Source organism: Danio rerio, chromosome 9 (assembly GCF_052040795.2).
Source record: "Danio rerio strain M-AB ecotype USA chromosome 9, GRCz13ab, whole genome shotgun sequence".
Lineage (NCBI taxonomy): Eukaryota > Metazoa > Chordata > Actinopteri > Cypriniformes > Danionidae > Danio > Danio rerio.
This window is the reverse complement of record NC_141029.1, coordinates 30320035-30336933: the sequence shown is the minus strand read 5'-3', so window position 1 is coordinate 30336933 and position 16899 is coordinate 30320035. Positions and strand designations below refer to the sequence as shown.

General features: G+C 36.5%; 1 long non-coding RNA gene across 1 annotated transcript in view; it reads right to left on the bottom strand.

Moving 5' to 3' along the window:
• Positions 1-206: 206 nt before the first annotated feature.
• Positions 207-16899, bottom strand: part of LOC147842401 (uncharacterized) — a 143105-nt gene continuing 126412 nt past the window's right edge. The window contains exon 3 of the long non-coding RNA XR_015499614.1: positions 207-3151. This is a non-coding gene — a long non-coding RNA (uncharacterized LOC147842401). The remainder of the gene's footprint in view (positions 3152-16899) is intronic.

Genomic DNA, 16899 nt, shown 5'->3' with positions numbered 1-16899 from the left:
ATGTGAATATTAAGATAAAATAATGTTCAATGATTTTTTTTATAAATTTAATACTGAAAATATGTCAAAACTACATTAGTGGTTATTAATATGTACTGTATAGCATTTCATTTAAAACTATAAAAGTGATACTTCTCTATATTTAGATTTTCTTGAATCCTCAGTTTTCATATTTTTTAAATAGTCACATCTCTGACAATTAAAGTATACATTAATTGAAAGTGTATTTATTCAGTTATCAGGTGATGTTTAAATATCAGTTTTAAAAATGACACTAACAATGACACACAGATATACACAGACCTTGATGAGGCAAAACAATATGACCACCTGTCTAATATGCTGTTGTTCTTTTGCTGGCTGCCGAAACAGTGCCAACTTAGGGCGTACTCACACTAGGTACAGTTGCCTTGAACCATGCCGAACCGAGATTGTCCCACTGTCCCTTAGAAGTGATGTCAACTCTTTAGTTTTTGGCTTGGGTGTGATTTGCAATCACACTACAAGTGTACCGTGACAAAGCCCAGCCGAACTGCTCTCTGGCACACCTCCTCCAACCGGGCCAGGGCTGGCCAACTGAACCGCATCTGGGCCCAATTTGGAGCACTCACACTTGTCAAACGAACCAGGAAATTCACCTGGGCACAGTTTAGATAGCATAGTGTCAGTTCCACCCTTAGTAAAACACAATTTCTACAAAACCCATAACAGTGTCCTGTAGAATCCTGTACCATAGCATTTGCAACCACAAGTTGTGTGGGTTACTAGTTAGAAAGGTATTTGATTGAACTTTCCATAGAGGCTTGATTGGATTGAAATCTGGCCAGGGTAACATGTTGAACTCTTCAAACACTTCAAACCATTCATGAACAATGTGGTCGGCATGGCAGGATGTACTGTTCTCTTGAAAGAAGCCCATTCCACTAGAGAATAGCACTGTAATAAAACAGGGTTCCTCGTTTCAAACAATAGGTCACAATAGGTCAACAATAGGAACTAGCCTCCAGACCTGTCTTTCAAGAACTAATCCTTCCTAGTGGTTTTCACACTGTCACTGGAAACTGAGGTGATGTCAGCCGGCTGACAGTGAAATCAAGTAGGAAAAAACTCTATTCAACAAAATCTACTCTCCTTCTCTGAAGTATGATCCAATTTAGTTCCCTTAAAAGGCATTTCTAATCACAAAATCCCTTGCTCATGCAGTGCAAAAAGCAGGTCCTGCAAATAGTTCTAGGAACAACAATAAAAGGTGCTCCATGTATGAAAATCTCTAAATTTAAAGCAGCACAAAAGAAAAAGAAATACATCCACAAGAATGGTCAGAACCTGCTTTTAAAGTGGCATGCCCATCATAGGCACTTTCACAGGGGTCATCATGGGCACTATAATTAATCTTTGGCTACAGAGCCCCAAATGCAACCAAGTGTGATGAACTCTGTTTTGTGACATATTACCCTCATTATTATATTAAACTCATTAAAACTCATTAAAATGTTGTACAACTTTTGCCACAGTAGACACAGTGTTTGTTCAGACCAGACAGGAAGGCCTTTGTTGTCCGAGCCTTGGGCTCTCAGCACCCTGACAGAGATTTGTGATTTGTCCCTGCTCTGACCACTATTGGTAAATTCCCACCACTCACTGCTGACCAAAAGCAACCCACAAGCTAACAGTGTAGATATTCATTATACCACAGTTTTGCAGTCAGTACCACAATTGGTTGCCAGTTCAATTTAACATTAAATATATACTTTTATTTTTTTAAATAGACTGGGCCCAAAATATTTGGTAACATTTGTAAACAGATATTCCTCTCTAAGGTATTTGGGGTCTTCCAATCAGTTTCTTCTTGTGGTTCTAAGAGCACAAAAAGAGATTGTACATTTTTCAGTTGCTGCCCCCAAACTCAGTAATGCGCTGTAAGATCTGCTTAGAAGTTTGATTAGAACAACAGGTTGGGCAACCCAATCAAACACAACCTTTGTTTCAGAGATACTCTGACCCTTTAGACTTAATAACAAGTTGGTCCTTAATTCCTGCCCATTTCACCTGCATGTTGATTTTTAGAACAGATTATTGTCTCAACTTCTAATCCATCCAAACCTCAAACATGTGGCCTTTTTATGATCTATTTGCTTTAGCCTAATCTATATTTCCTCATATAAAACCACATAAACCAGAGTGTTAAGCCACAACTTTTTACAACACATATTTATCATATGAAATGCACTTTTGCCAAAATAAAAAGAAGATCAAAATTTGTTTTGTTTTATGTACTGTGCCAGTCTTGTGGTTCATTCTGTTAGCTGGAACTGGTACCGTCCCGACTCTGTTGTCCTCTTTCTGCCTGGCTACACACTAGCAATCATGCACAGGAGTGAAATAAATTATTCACAAAGAGTCCATCCCTCCCTCCCCTTCTTCTTCCGTCTGCAGGATGGGTTGAGTGGGTGGAGAATGTGGGCACAAGGGGTGGGAGTACACTGGTCCCAAAGCCCACCGCTCAGTGTGATACCGGTCCAGACTACAGAGCAGAAAAGTCCTCCAGACATCCGTGTTTTGGTTATGTGGCTTCCTTTCTTTCAATAGCACCCATGCCAATTTAAGACTGTTTTAACTTACACCTGTGCAGGCATGTCAGTAGGACAAGTGGGATAAGATTGTTTACAACATTTCACGCTTCTTCCCTCATCCCTTTCTCACCCCCTCATTCCTAACTCTGGTGTCCCCAGTGGGACCTCTGTCACCAAAAAAGCCCCTTTATTTTGGTGTAACACGTCCCCTTAAGCGAGATTTCACAGACTGTCCCCGAGTATCAACAGCAGACTTCTGTCTAGCCCGGACGCCATCCCGCAGGTAATCCCATATTGTTTTTCTTCTGCGCTTGATGCACACAGATGCTAAAACCCCCTAGAAGACTCTGCGTAATTAAAAGTGCATGTGATCATGCAGTCCTGCTCACTGGGTTTTATTTTTTTAAACTTGCCTCTGGCCGTACTTCATCCCTCCAGATTTTCAAGTTGCCGGTTGGTCGCAGCCAATTCAGCATGTATCTCCTTGGGGCCACAACAGGATTCCAGTAACACCACATCGCAGATCAATAGAGACATCCAGAAGACACAAGCTGACAATAACATGACTGGTTGCAGCACTGTTCAGCATGGTGGAGAAGAAAAAACAACAACAACTGGATGAGCATAAATAAAACAGAGGCTCCCTTCTGCACAGACTGATTTGTAATTATGTTGAAAACAAAGCTTTTTTTGTGCTTCATTCTCTCTCTTTGTGTATTCATCAATATCAAATGGGACTGTGCTAATCATGCTGTTTTTTGCTGTCTATCTGAATATTGCAGTAAATGAACAAAAACAATGTGAGCGCTCTTCATAATCAAACAGTGCTTTATTAAGCATGTTTGTGCGTACAGTCTCAAGCGTATAATGCGTAACCTGTCAATGTACAAGATCATCTAAATCCTTTTAACTGCAGATTTTTAACATGTGAAGGTTATAATCAAGCAAAACCTGATGTACATGTTTACCATTTGCTTGATTTTGCTGGTAACACTGTCACCTTTGTTATGGCCTTTTTTTTTGTAATTTTATTTATTTATTTTCTGATGTTTTTGTTTGAGTGTCAAAGCGATTCTCATTCATTTTGATAGTCAGATTTTCAGAGTGAATAAAACTGGTATCTTGTCTTTTTTTAACTATTCATTAAAAAGAAAGGTTTAAGAGTTATTAACACTGGATTATAAATAGGCATTGAGTCAAAGATCAACCTTTGGATTATAAGAATGTTATAGAATATAAGCGGTTGAGTATGAAGATCTTTGTTTTTAACCAAACCTTTTTTTCTGACAGACTTTAAAGCGTATTGTTGTAAAAAAAAATAAAAAACGTAATGAACTTATTAATTACAGAAATATTTTACCGTTAGAACCCAGATCTAGATCCACAGTTAAAGAAAGATAACTAGATCTAAAACCATTAAACTAAAATGAGCTAATTAAATCTACTTTGTTACTTGATATATAATAAAATAAACGTTAACTAAAATTCATAGTAGGGGGGACATGGTGGCTCAGTGGTTAGTACTGTCACCTCACAGCAAGAAGGTTGCTGGTTTGAGTCCCAGTTGGATCAGTTAGCATTTCTGTGTGGAGTTTGCATGCTCTCCAAGTGTTTGTTTGGGTTACTTCTGGGTGCTCCGGTTTCCCCCACAGTCCAAAGATATGGGCTATAGGTGAATTGAATAAACTAAATTGGCTGTGTGTATGAAAGAGTGTGTATGGTTGTTTCCCAGTGCTGGGATGCAGCTGAAATAGTATTCACTGTATGAAACGTGCAGGATAAGTTGGCGGTTTATTCTGCTGTGGTGGCCCCTGATGAATAAAGAGACTAAGCTCAAGGAAAATGAATGAAAAAAATCATAGTTATGAAAGACATAAGTTAGAATAGTATAACAAAAACAAGACAACTAACAAACTACAAGAAAAAAAAACATAAAATGGTCAAATAAAGCTCTTTCAAACTATTAGATTGTTATTCAATTTTACCAAAATAACACTCACATATTTACATTATAAATAGAACTAAATTTAAAACACATAAAATTTTAATATTACAGTTTTGGATTAATCAGTCTTCATTGCATAAGAAATCCCTATTTTGCAGTTACACAACAGTTCAAAAATAAAGATTAAAATGTTTTTCAAAAATCAAATAAAATGTTTTTTTTTTTTTTAAGAATAGTCCCTTATTCAATGTTGCATTCATTTCTATAGATGAGAAACAGTTAAAATGCATATAATATTACTATAATCTATAAAATAAAGATTATATAAAACTTAACATATAAAAGAAATATTTAATTGAAATATTTCTGAATTTTATTTTCAGGCAGCCATTACTCCAGCTTTTATATCACATGATTCTTCAGAAACCTGACATTTTAGTTCTCAGAGTCAATTCTTTTTATCATAAATGAACAGTATTTAGTATTTAGTAACAGTGCTTAAAGGTGCAGTATGTTTAACACCCAGTGTATGTACTGGGTATTACATTCCTGGTTTAAAACACATGCCAGATTGACGACACCAACAGCAGTGTGCCTAACTGTTGAGTCTAAAGACTGATTTGTGTTCTAAATAAATCAACAGCACGCGATAGAAGGAATAATCTTCATATAAAAAGGAGTTCTTGTTCTAACCGACACCTGACATTTATTTATTAGAAACGCCTACTGTTTCTTGCAGCTTAACAAGAGACAATGATCACCTCAAGTACTCCTTATGTGCTTTAGTCAGTTAAATGCTAATAATGTGAGTTTGAATGCCATTTCACATGCCATTTATTGCCATACTACTGAAAGCAGCAGCAGATAGTTTACCTCAGATCTTGAAAATAAAATAAACCCTTTGAAATCGAACTTTAGAGCTGTTACTCAAAACCAATACATAGTGATTCAGCATGTAAATTTAATAATGTTAAAGAGGTTTAATATGTATTAATTAGATGATAAATCTTACCATTTCATTGGAGTGCAGTGAGTGCACATATATTCGGTGCTTCTGAATGGCTGTCTTTAAATTTCTGTGGCATTTCATCCGGTCCAAACAGCCAAATTACATATAACTGTAAATCTCCTCATGTAGCATGTTGTTAGGACGGGGATTACAATGTAAACTTTTCACCTAATGTTTACATTTGTTATATTTAAATTATTTGATAATTAATAACCACCTCATGTGGGACTGTAAATCTGCATTTCATTTTGAAGGCTGCTACTATACTAAATAAATGAAATATGCTGTTTTCCACAAGGGCAAACCGGGGTCCTGAAATATAATTAACTAAACTGGCATTGGGTGAGTAAATGACCAAAACAAAAACAGCTATTCCAGCAGTTTTCAGATAAACAAGTAGACTATGTTCACTTAGCATGTTTTTAAAATATCTGCAAACATATTAGCCCCTTTCACACATGCAGACCTTTCCGGAAAATTACTGGCAATATTCCGGAAAGGGATCATGTGTGAACAGGCCCATTTTTCCGAAAAATGAAGTTGTAACATTACAGGTAATTTGCCGGAATGCTGCGCTGTGTGAATTCAGAAGAAAAATTGATGGAAAGAGCGTGTCATGATTAGAACAGACTGATGTGAGACGTCTACTTCAGCCAATCAGGACATTCAGATGGATTTAAATCTGTGCTGTTTATGAAAATAAATGCCTTTGAATATTTTTCCAGACACATATAGCTGCTAAATGTTAGTCAGAAAACGTTTCTATGTTCCTTCTTAATGCCAACTTTGGAAAAAAATGCTTATGATAAACCAGTTTGTTTACCTTTAAGCTCTGCTTCAGTTGCTTTACGCATGTGCACACACACATTATGTACCATCAACAAAAGCTGTATTTTGGAATGGATGCACGAATGGTCTTTTCCGGAAAAATTCCGGAACATTCTTGCCTGTGTGAACAGTGCTTTTTTTAATTTACCGGTAAAGTTGTTCCAGTAATTTTCTGAATATTTACCGGGTATCACTGTGTGAAAGGGGCTATTATGGTATTTGACTCTTTAGAAAAGTCAAAAACTCACCAACAGCAACCTTAATATTTGTATTGTCTAACTAGAGCAAGCCACGCCATATGTCCTTTCCAATCTAAAGCATCTATAAATCTCAAAGAAACAAACAGTTGCTAATGGTTAAATGCTCATATAATAGTGTCTGATGGAAAACTGATAGGAGAAGTGAGAGGGGCTGTTCTTCAGCTTTAAGGGTCTTATCATGTTGTCACCTGGCAGGTAAACACCGACAGACTGGTGGATTGGGCCCTCCAACTCAGAGATAACATTTTTTGTTCTCTGGTCTAGCACCGGATCTCATTTTCCTCGACAGGGCTAAGGTTCAGTCATTCGCTCAAACAAGGCAAACAGGATGCGATAGAATCTTAGAGGCTGCAGCTTCCTGCCTGGATGTATATCACGCAGAGGAGATAAGAGCAAATCCAGGAGAGTGAGGAAGATGTACAGACTCTACTACACATGGGGAATTTGTCTGACAAGACAGACTTGATGGATGTGAATGGAGGGTTGAGGGCGAAATAAATGATTGGACCATTTTGTGAGGATTTGTGAGTATTTGAGTCCTACAGTGAAACAATTCAAGTACTACAGTGGCAGCTGAACGATTCCACACATTTTAAATAAGGTTATTTTGGTAAACAAATCTAAAACTAAGATTAAAACTGTTGGTAGTTTTTGTTAACTGAAATTAAAATGTAAAAATTCACAATAAATGAATAACTCAAACTAACAAATACCAGTCAATAACTGAAATACATAATAATTAACAAAAAAAATTACTTAATAAAGCACCTATTTCATAGCAGAAAATTAAACGTGCAGCTGTTGAGAGAAATATTCGTAGATGGCACTTTTACAGACAAACAGATTTTTCTGATTTCCAAAAAAAAATTATGTTTAAGAACATGATCTTTAACCATTTAACTGTCACTTAAGTTTAATTTTTTTTTTTGCAATTTAATCCTCATCTAATCATGACAAACAATATATTGTTGGAAAGGTCTAACACTTCTGAATACATATTTTACCACGTTTTTTTTTTTCACATAGGAACAATAATATATCAAAACTCCTGTAGGAGCGTCTGCATGTACACTGTACATTTTTGAACCATAATATTGTAGTCTAAAGAAAGCAATAATGAAAATCATTTGAAAGCTTAGAATTTCGCTATGAAACAATGTCATGGGGTGGCTTCACCCAAACAAAATCATACTGAAAGCTCCTTTTTGATGTGGAATATAATTTGTTTCGATATTTAACTTTGATTTTATATTCAATTTTAGGCTAAAACAGGTTTTGTAAACACATATTTTATGTAATATTAAAATACACACTTGTTGTTTTATTTTCATAAACTTAAAGGCGTTTCATAAACTTAAAGTTTCATAAACTTTTAACACTACATGTACAATATGCCAATAAAGTCTTCTTTAAAATTAAAAAATTTGAAGATTGTCAGTCATTTAAGTTGATCATGTCCTATTTAAGTCTTTGTTCAAACGTGGGAATAAAACCTAAGCTTGTCCCAATATTTCTACTTTTATTATTTTAAGTTCCATTTGAGTGGTTTGGTGTTCAATGTCTTTTCAGACTCTATAATTCAAACTTTTATTACTAAGAAGTTTGCAAACAGGTATTTAAGCAATGTAAACATTAAACTTGGCTTTGGTCAACAGTGAACATATCCTATTAACTCTAACTGTTAAACTAGATTTATTAAAATATGAATGCTAATAAATATATACACAAATAAAAACTAAACTAAAACTAATAAAGACCATTAATGAAATGAACTAAATCTAAAATAATAAAATTACAGCAATTTTAAAAATAACATTAAAATTAAAACTTATTTAAAATATAAAACTATAAAACCTTGATGTAAAACTGTTGTCCTGTTTAATTATCACATTTATACACAATGATTTAACGGTGCTATAAAACATTTTTCCTTCATTAAGTATTTGAAACAACATAAACAGCCCGGAGTATGTGTTAACGCACATTTGTTTATCAGTTCATTTGAACACACAGACTTTCAAAATATACTCAATTGATAGAAAAAGTTAACACAGACACATACTGCGTGATGAAATAAGTCTAAGCAAGCTTTTATTCTACGGTTGCTGGCATCTTTTAATACATAAGCCCACATTGTTGCTTGTGTCTATTGTTCTTGACGTCTTCAGCAGTTTATTGTTCTTGTTCTGTGTCTGCCTTTATTTCTGACCATGAAACAACAACCTCAGCCAGAGTTGCCAAAACAATCGAAACCACATATGCAAGCTGTGCATAAATTGTATACGCCTTCATAAAAAGGTTGTCCGAACCTACTTCTTTCCAAACCAATTTTAGCTTTAGGCCTCATTAAACACCCGAACAAACTAATCAAATTATTTAAACTCTACCACAGAGATAGAAGTCTTAAGGTTAGTCCTAAAACTAAACTGTATGTGTGAGCTGTCTTAATTAAATGTAACTTGCAGTAACACAAAAATATCAGTCACATGGAATTGTTTCAGGATAAACATCAATGTGTTTTCATAAGTCATTTTTATAAAAGCTGCTTAATTATCAGACATATTGAAGGCCTTAAATCAAGTCCTGTTTGCAAAATCAGTCCTATAGATGTTTAAACTGCCCTGTCAGTTCTAGTCACAGTGAACATCCTGTCTTTTATATTTAATTTCTTACTGTATTGGAGACAAAGTCTTGCATGCATAAAGTATGCGTGTACTGTTCTCATGTTGAAATTCACACCACGATCAGCATATCTGTACCCTAGCATACACGTAAAAGCTGAAGCATACTTAAGACTATAAAATACATTATTAATAGTTTCTCTTACATATTGATCCAGGATCAAGACTGGGTTTTCCAACTTACTTAGATAAATGTCAGTCTTTTTTTAAGAGACTGGGAAAAGTAATAAAGTACCTTTGAAACAATCTGTGCAGTCTGTGTATACCAAGGGCTAATTAATATTTTCTATAGGATGTGTTAAAATATTATATTTGTGCATATGCATAGATTAATCAGTGCTAAAGCCAAATCTGGAGCTAATCTTACAATAATGGTCCAAAAATTCATTCATTCAATCATTTTCTTTTCGGCTTAGTTCCTTTATTAATCTGGGGTTGCCACAGCGGAATGAACCGAAAACTTATCCAGCATATGTTTTTCTGCAGCGCATGCCCTTCCAGCTGCAACCCATCACTAGGAAACATCTATTTACACCCATTCATGCATGCACTACAGACAATTTAGCCTTCCAAAATTCACACAAACACGGAGAGAACATGCAAACTCCATACAGAAAAGCCAACTGACCCGGCTGAGGCTCGAACCAGCGACCTTCTTGCTGTGAGGCGATCGTGCTACTCACTGCGTCACTATGATGTCCTGGTCCAAAAATTAGTAGCTTAAATTTATGTTAGGGAAAAATATGACATACAATTTTTAAATTAAGCAAAAAATTAGAGGAACAAAAAAAAAATAAATAAATAAATAAAAAAAGATTTTGTTAAAATTTTGCAGTTTGTAATTGTTTTGCAATATTTTGCATGAATTTAAATGTTTAATCTTTCTATTTCTAAAGATGTTCAGTGAATAAAATATTATTTTAATAAATATATCTGTTTAGTTCAAATGCATCAAAATACATTGCCTATATTCAATGAGAAATAAATACAAATATTAAGTTTCAAATTGGGGTCTACTCAATTATTCTGAGCACTGTATAATACAAATGTTTCTTTGTTTTTGGACAAACATTTATAAATAGCCAAATACAATTTTAATTTAAACATTTCCTATGCAAAATGCTGATTAAAGAGTCTTCACTGATTATTATTATTATTAATAATAGTCTGTATTCAACTTATAAATGTCCTGTACACTGAATTCCATGTTATTTGTAAATGCAACTAACATTATGGAATTGACAAAACACAACTAATACAATTTTGACTATGTAGATGCTGCATCCATTGCTTCAGACAGTTCTCTGGGCTTAAATAAAGTTCCAAGCTTCCCCACTCTTAATCATGTAGGTTCAGCTTGTAAATCCAGTCTTTCTGGAATGACTTGAAAGCACCACATAATATGAAGTAGCAGTGTGTAATAAGAATATTTGTCAAGTCAAAACCACATAAAATTGATAACTAACTCCAGTCATTTAACACATATTACCAGCATCTCTTATTCCGTTAGATATATTCAAAAGCTTCATCCTAAAATCAGCTTTGTGAGTGCATCCTCACCATAAATGACAACTGTGATCTTATAGATACCTCATCATTAATTTATGATGGATCCTTAGTACACACAAATTGAACCGATTGCCATGGCTTCCGTTTCAATACAGCCCTGCTCTAGACTCGCACATTCGCTGATTGTGTTTGATGGAGCTGTCTGCATAATAGCATTAGCATTACAGAGGAAAATGTTCATCATCATAATGCAATTTGTAACATATTTTCTCAAACGTGGCTGAGTTTCCGGCGGGATCGATAGATAAGCTTCTCACAGCACGTCCACCTCGGCCTCAACATGAGTTAAGGGCACGGAAACGGACAAGGTGACACGGCCCAGGGGAAACGGAGGCTAAAAGGGCTATGTAATACACTGAGAAACAACGAGTTTGCAGCAGCAGCAGCACAGACCCGAGGCTCCTTTTCTTGGGAAAATAAGAAACTATACGGTCAAGGCTTAACCCAAAGCCCAATCCATAAGTGGAAGAATTGCTCCAGCCGGTGCTATTTGCTTCAAACGGCTCGCAGAGAGAAGTCAGCATTCTCCCGCTTAGCTCAGACACGGTTTTAGTCATAGTTTGAGCTCTCTTTTCTTGGCGCGTGGCGGAGCCGTTCCCTCTGGAGGCCAACTAACAAGAGCGTGAGAGGGGACGACACAAATTCATCTCAGCCTTGGATGGAGAACGTGGCTACGACAGAGTTCTGTCAATTTGCGCTGCCAGTCACCGAGGGCAAAGCTATGCTTCTCTTCCTCTCTTCTCTTCTCTCGCTCACATCCCAGATCTCTCCTCCCTTGCCCGAAAACCCTCTGCCAGCCCTCCAGGGAGCAGCTGAGCCCCTGCTCCACCGCTTCCACAATCTCTGCCATCTCTTTCGCTCGCTCTCTTTCTCTCAACAGGCTTCAAACAACTCTCAGCTCCCCTTTTGTTTGTCTCTTCCTTCTGCAAGGCCAATCGGGAGGTTTTCACAACTTCCATCTCCCAGAAGCCATGCTGGAAAACATCAGCGAGGAGGATGGGAGAGGGGGGCGGCGGAGGTTCGGGGAGGAGTGAGGGATCATGGGAAGACAGGCAGTGCGAAGAGACATGAGGTGTGGAGGCGGAATGCAGTTTGGAAACGTTCTGCCGATGAACAGTAAGGAAAGTTGCAGTGGCTGTGGGTAGTTTGCCATGCTTTTTTTTCTGTCTCTCTTCATGGATTGCCTCTCATTACTGTCTGCAAATGTGTGTGTATGTGTGTTACAGCGAGTGGGAGGATTCTTCAGAACAGTCAGGGGCCTCCAAGGTTCACTAAACTGAAAAGACAGAAGAAGCAACCTAGACACACAAGCAGATGTGAAGCCCAGAATAATTAGGCTACACGGCGTCTTCAATGGAATCTGACTTAAATTTGGCCACTCGCCCTTGAGGCTGAGCAACAGCGCAGATCTCTCGCTGTCTCAATTAATTTGGCCTACCTCATTCACTTTCTGTGCGGAGCATGATCCATCGATGTCTAACATTCTGCTGCGAGGGTTATAAATACCCATGTTGCACGCATGCAGCTCTCAGCTATGTTAACTAACCAAACTACATCAGGAATCGTTTTCTTGAATCTGCGTGACATTTCATTAGTGTCGGGGTAAAATATTACAAGTAGAGCTGTCAATTAAAGTCATTAATTAAAGAAAACATGATTAAAAATATGTATGCAATTAATCATGCCCAATATGTTTCAAGAACAATGAGATGACGTGCAGCAGAATGACACTCAGAGGTCTTCGGAGCCATTTTAAAACTATTTATACTAGACGCAAGCTTGAAATTGTGGGATTCAGGGATTAAGCTTTGACACAAAGACCAAAGAGGATCATTTGCATGAGTACTACACTAAAAAAAATGTTATGCAAGAAAGCATGTTGCAAGAAAAGCCTTAAGGCTACGACAGCTCACCGGCAGACATGTCAGAACACATTACAGTATATGGCAATAAAACAAACAATATATTAATTTCTAAAGCCATGTCTATTCAAAAACTTACAGATACAACACATTTTTATTCTTAATTAAAATAAATTCAAATATAAAATGCAATGCTACTGAAATATGTCTTTGAAATGTGCATTATACAGACTATTACAATTCTAGGTAACACTTTACAATAACAGTACATGCATGATGATGTGTTAAACTGAGCATTGCTTTATTATGAACTAATGATGAGTTAATGCATGTGTTAATCATGAACTAACTTTAACTACAACATGAGTCACATGAGTTCATGTGTGAAAAATGGCTACCTTAATCAATTGTTAGTACATGATTGTTTGTAAATTAATGTATTAGTTCATGCTTTATTTAACCATCATGAACTCATGAGCTGTTAATATATAATTATATTGTGACTACTTAGAGGAGCACATCATAATTAACCCATTCTTAACTACCCATCAACCCCTCATGCATTTCTGTCTATTACACTAAATAACAAAGTGTTGTCAACATCAACATGAACAGTTTAAACACAGGAGTTTATTAAAGATGAGTTAATGATGTTGTGCCCCTCCAAGTAAAGTCATGACACAATTATACATTAACAGCTTATGAGTTCATGCTGGTTATATTTACCTTAAACTTAAATGTGGTAATTAATACATTAATTAACAACATGAACTAACAAGAGACTAAGGTAGCCGTTATTTACACATAAATTCCTATGACTCATGTTGTAGTTAAAGTTAGTTCATGATTAGCGAACGCCCTAACTCATCATTAATTCATAATAATGTTTAGTTTACATATTAATACATCATAATTCATGTACTGTTATTGTAAAGTGTTACTGAATTCCACAGATGTATCGGTAAAACTTTAGTTTAGATTACAATACATAAACCATTAACTATCACTATCAGCTTAATAACTAATAATTAACTGTTTATTAATGGTTAGTAAGGTAGAAGTTGGGTTTAGGTTTTGGGAAGGGTTAGGGATGCAGAATAAGCTCATACTTTATAACCACTATTAAACAGCTAATATCTTATTATTAGGCAGGTAACATGCCAGTAGTTAATAGAATGAATTGTGACCTAAACTAAAATTTCAACAACTTACTGACTTAATCAAATGACCCTAGCCCTAACTTATGAATACCAGTTCCTGCAACTGAATAAAAAAACTTTTTAAAAGGTAATTGTGACTTTTTAGCTTTTTTTTCTCTCTAGCAATTGCAAGTTTGCAGTTGTGGCAAATCAAACTTTTTTCTCATGTGATGCAATGTATTTGCTAGTTGTTTATTTGCTCTTATTTGCAAGAAAAATTTACAGAATTGACAGATATAAACCCACAAACCTGACATATGAACTCACACTGCATGTGATAAACTGAGAATAGCAAGTTGTAAAGTTCTAAATCTGTCCTTTTTATATATCTAGCACTTCTGACTTTTTTTTCTTAAACAACATGATAAAAACTAGCAATGTTTATTCATTTTAAGAGGGAAAAAAAGAGAAGATTGCAAATGTAGCTGCATGACACTATCTACATCAGACTTGTACACATTAGTTGCAAACTAATGTCACCAGCAATCAATCACTTTCACTTGAACTACAAATACCACCAAGCACCACACACACACCTGTTCTGGTTTTCTTTGATTATGCATGCACACACAAACTCACAGCTGAACCTCTTCATAGTTTCATTATAGAGACAGCATTCACACAGATATCTTGGATGAGTCTTGTTTATCTGTTTAGTATACATTACGATGCGCTTCTCTTGCCTTGTCATGTTTGACTCCTGCCTTGTTTACGCTGTTTGCCGCCGGTACTGACCAGTCGTCTTTTCTTTGACCACGACTCTTGATTCTCTGTATGTATCTGTTTAACCCAGCCTGATCTCACGAGAAAACGTAAGTATTTTACGTTTGGGCAGTTTAGTGGCTAATTCGTACGAATTCATACGAGTTTAGTCGTAAGAAAATGTACGATTTAAAAAAAGAGGCATGGCACCTAACTCCACCCCTAAACCCAACCGTCATTGGGGGATACGCAAATCATACTAAAATTTACGAATTAGATCGTCCGAATTTGTACGAATTAGCCACTAAATGAAAAAGTTACGAATTGCCGTGAGATTGTGTTGGTTTGACCCTGTTGACTGTTGCCTGCCTGACCATTCCAGTAATAAACCTGCAAATGGCTCCTCAACCTCGTTGTCAGCATCCTTTGCATGACACATAAAAATGTTAAATGTCCATATAAAATATATATATTTTTATAATAGCAATAATAATAATCATCATCATCATGCTGTTATACAAGTCACTCAATAGTGTTCAATAATGTAGCATGTTTTCAAAAGTAGACTTACCAAAATGACAGATCACAGCAAATATTTTGTTACCCTTGCTCCCGTCTTCAGCTGAATATGAGCTTGTGAGATCAGTACAGCTACAACAGACTCTGGTATGATAAACCTTCCTATTCTAGTCTTGTGGTCTCAGAAGGCAGATGATACCATTGCAGTAGAAATGGAGCCATGATGGCCATTATGTATCTAGGCAAATAACATGCTCCAGCAATCTGAGATCAATATGCCGTTAATATGAAAACACAGTCAGGCAATTGGAACGCATGGATGAAAATCCCATCTCCATAATTGTTGTGTCGAAGAAAGTAATGTACACTGTAAAATATAGCAGCATTGCTTTCCTTTTCTACAGTATATCACATTGACCAGGCTAAAGCTCTGCCCTGCAACATAAAATTATTGCAATTAGAGATTTACATGACAATTTTACACCAACTATAACAATGCAACAACCACTTCAGTTTAAAGCTGTGATATACACTCAACGGCCATTTTATTAGATACACCGGGTTGTACCCACTTTTGCTTTCAGAACAGCCTTAACCCTTTTTAGCATAGATTCAACAAGGTACTGAAAATATTCTTTAAAGATTTTGGTCCATATTGACATGATAGCCTCACGCAGTTGCTGCAGATTTGCCAGTTGCACATCCATGATGTGACTCTCTCGTTCCATCACATGCAAAAGGTGCTTTATTGGATTAAGTTCTGGTGACTGTGGATGCCATTTGAATACAGTGAACTCATTGTCATGTTCAAGAAATCAGTCTGAGATGATTTGCCCTTAATGACATGGTGCATTATCATGCTGAAAGTAGCCATGACACTGTGGTCATAAAGGCATGGACATGGTCAGCAATAATTCTCAGGTAGGCTGTGGTGTTGGCACAATGCTCAATTGGTACTAATGGGCCCAAAGTGTCCCAAGAAAAGCTCCCCACACGATTACACCCCCACGAGCCTGAATCGTTGATACAAGGCAGGATGGATCCATGCTTTCATGTTGTTGATGCCAAACTCTGACCCTACCATCCAAATGTCGCATCAGAAATCGAGACTTAGACCAGTTTTGATGAACCTATGCAAATCGTAGCCTCAGTTTCCTGTTCTTAGCTGACAGGAGTGGCACCTGGTGCGGCCCAGTGAGATTTGGTTTTAAACCAAACAGCTCTACAGCAGCTCTGAAGAAGACAACATGAAACAAATTTTCCAATGATCTCTAAGCACTCAAAAGAGTTCTGACCCTAAAGGATAGATTTTCAAAGCAACATGTAGTGTAAACTCAGTGGAGCCGTATGTGTAACATCTCTTTGAGAAATTAATTCATTTAAAAGGCATGCTAAATACCATACTGAATAATGCACAATCCTGCTGCCATTCTGATTTCACATATTTTCCAGTAACCAAAACACTGTATTAACAGAAAAGATATACTTTAAAAATAAATACTGTGGCCCTCAAGGCTAAAAGTATCTCGCTTTGTGGCTCCAAAGCAGTCCTGGTTAACACGATCATCATGTCAAAATAAGACTTTCCACTTTCATATCCCCAGCATGCTGAGTGCCCACAAAGCTGTTGGAGACCTCAGCTTCAATGTCCTTAGCATGTGTGAGTGGTTTAAATAAAGCACTCATTAGCTAACAGCGTCAGTACGTACCATGTAGGCCATTCTTTCAGAGAGACGGCCAAGCTCCTGTTGA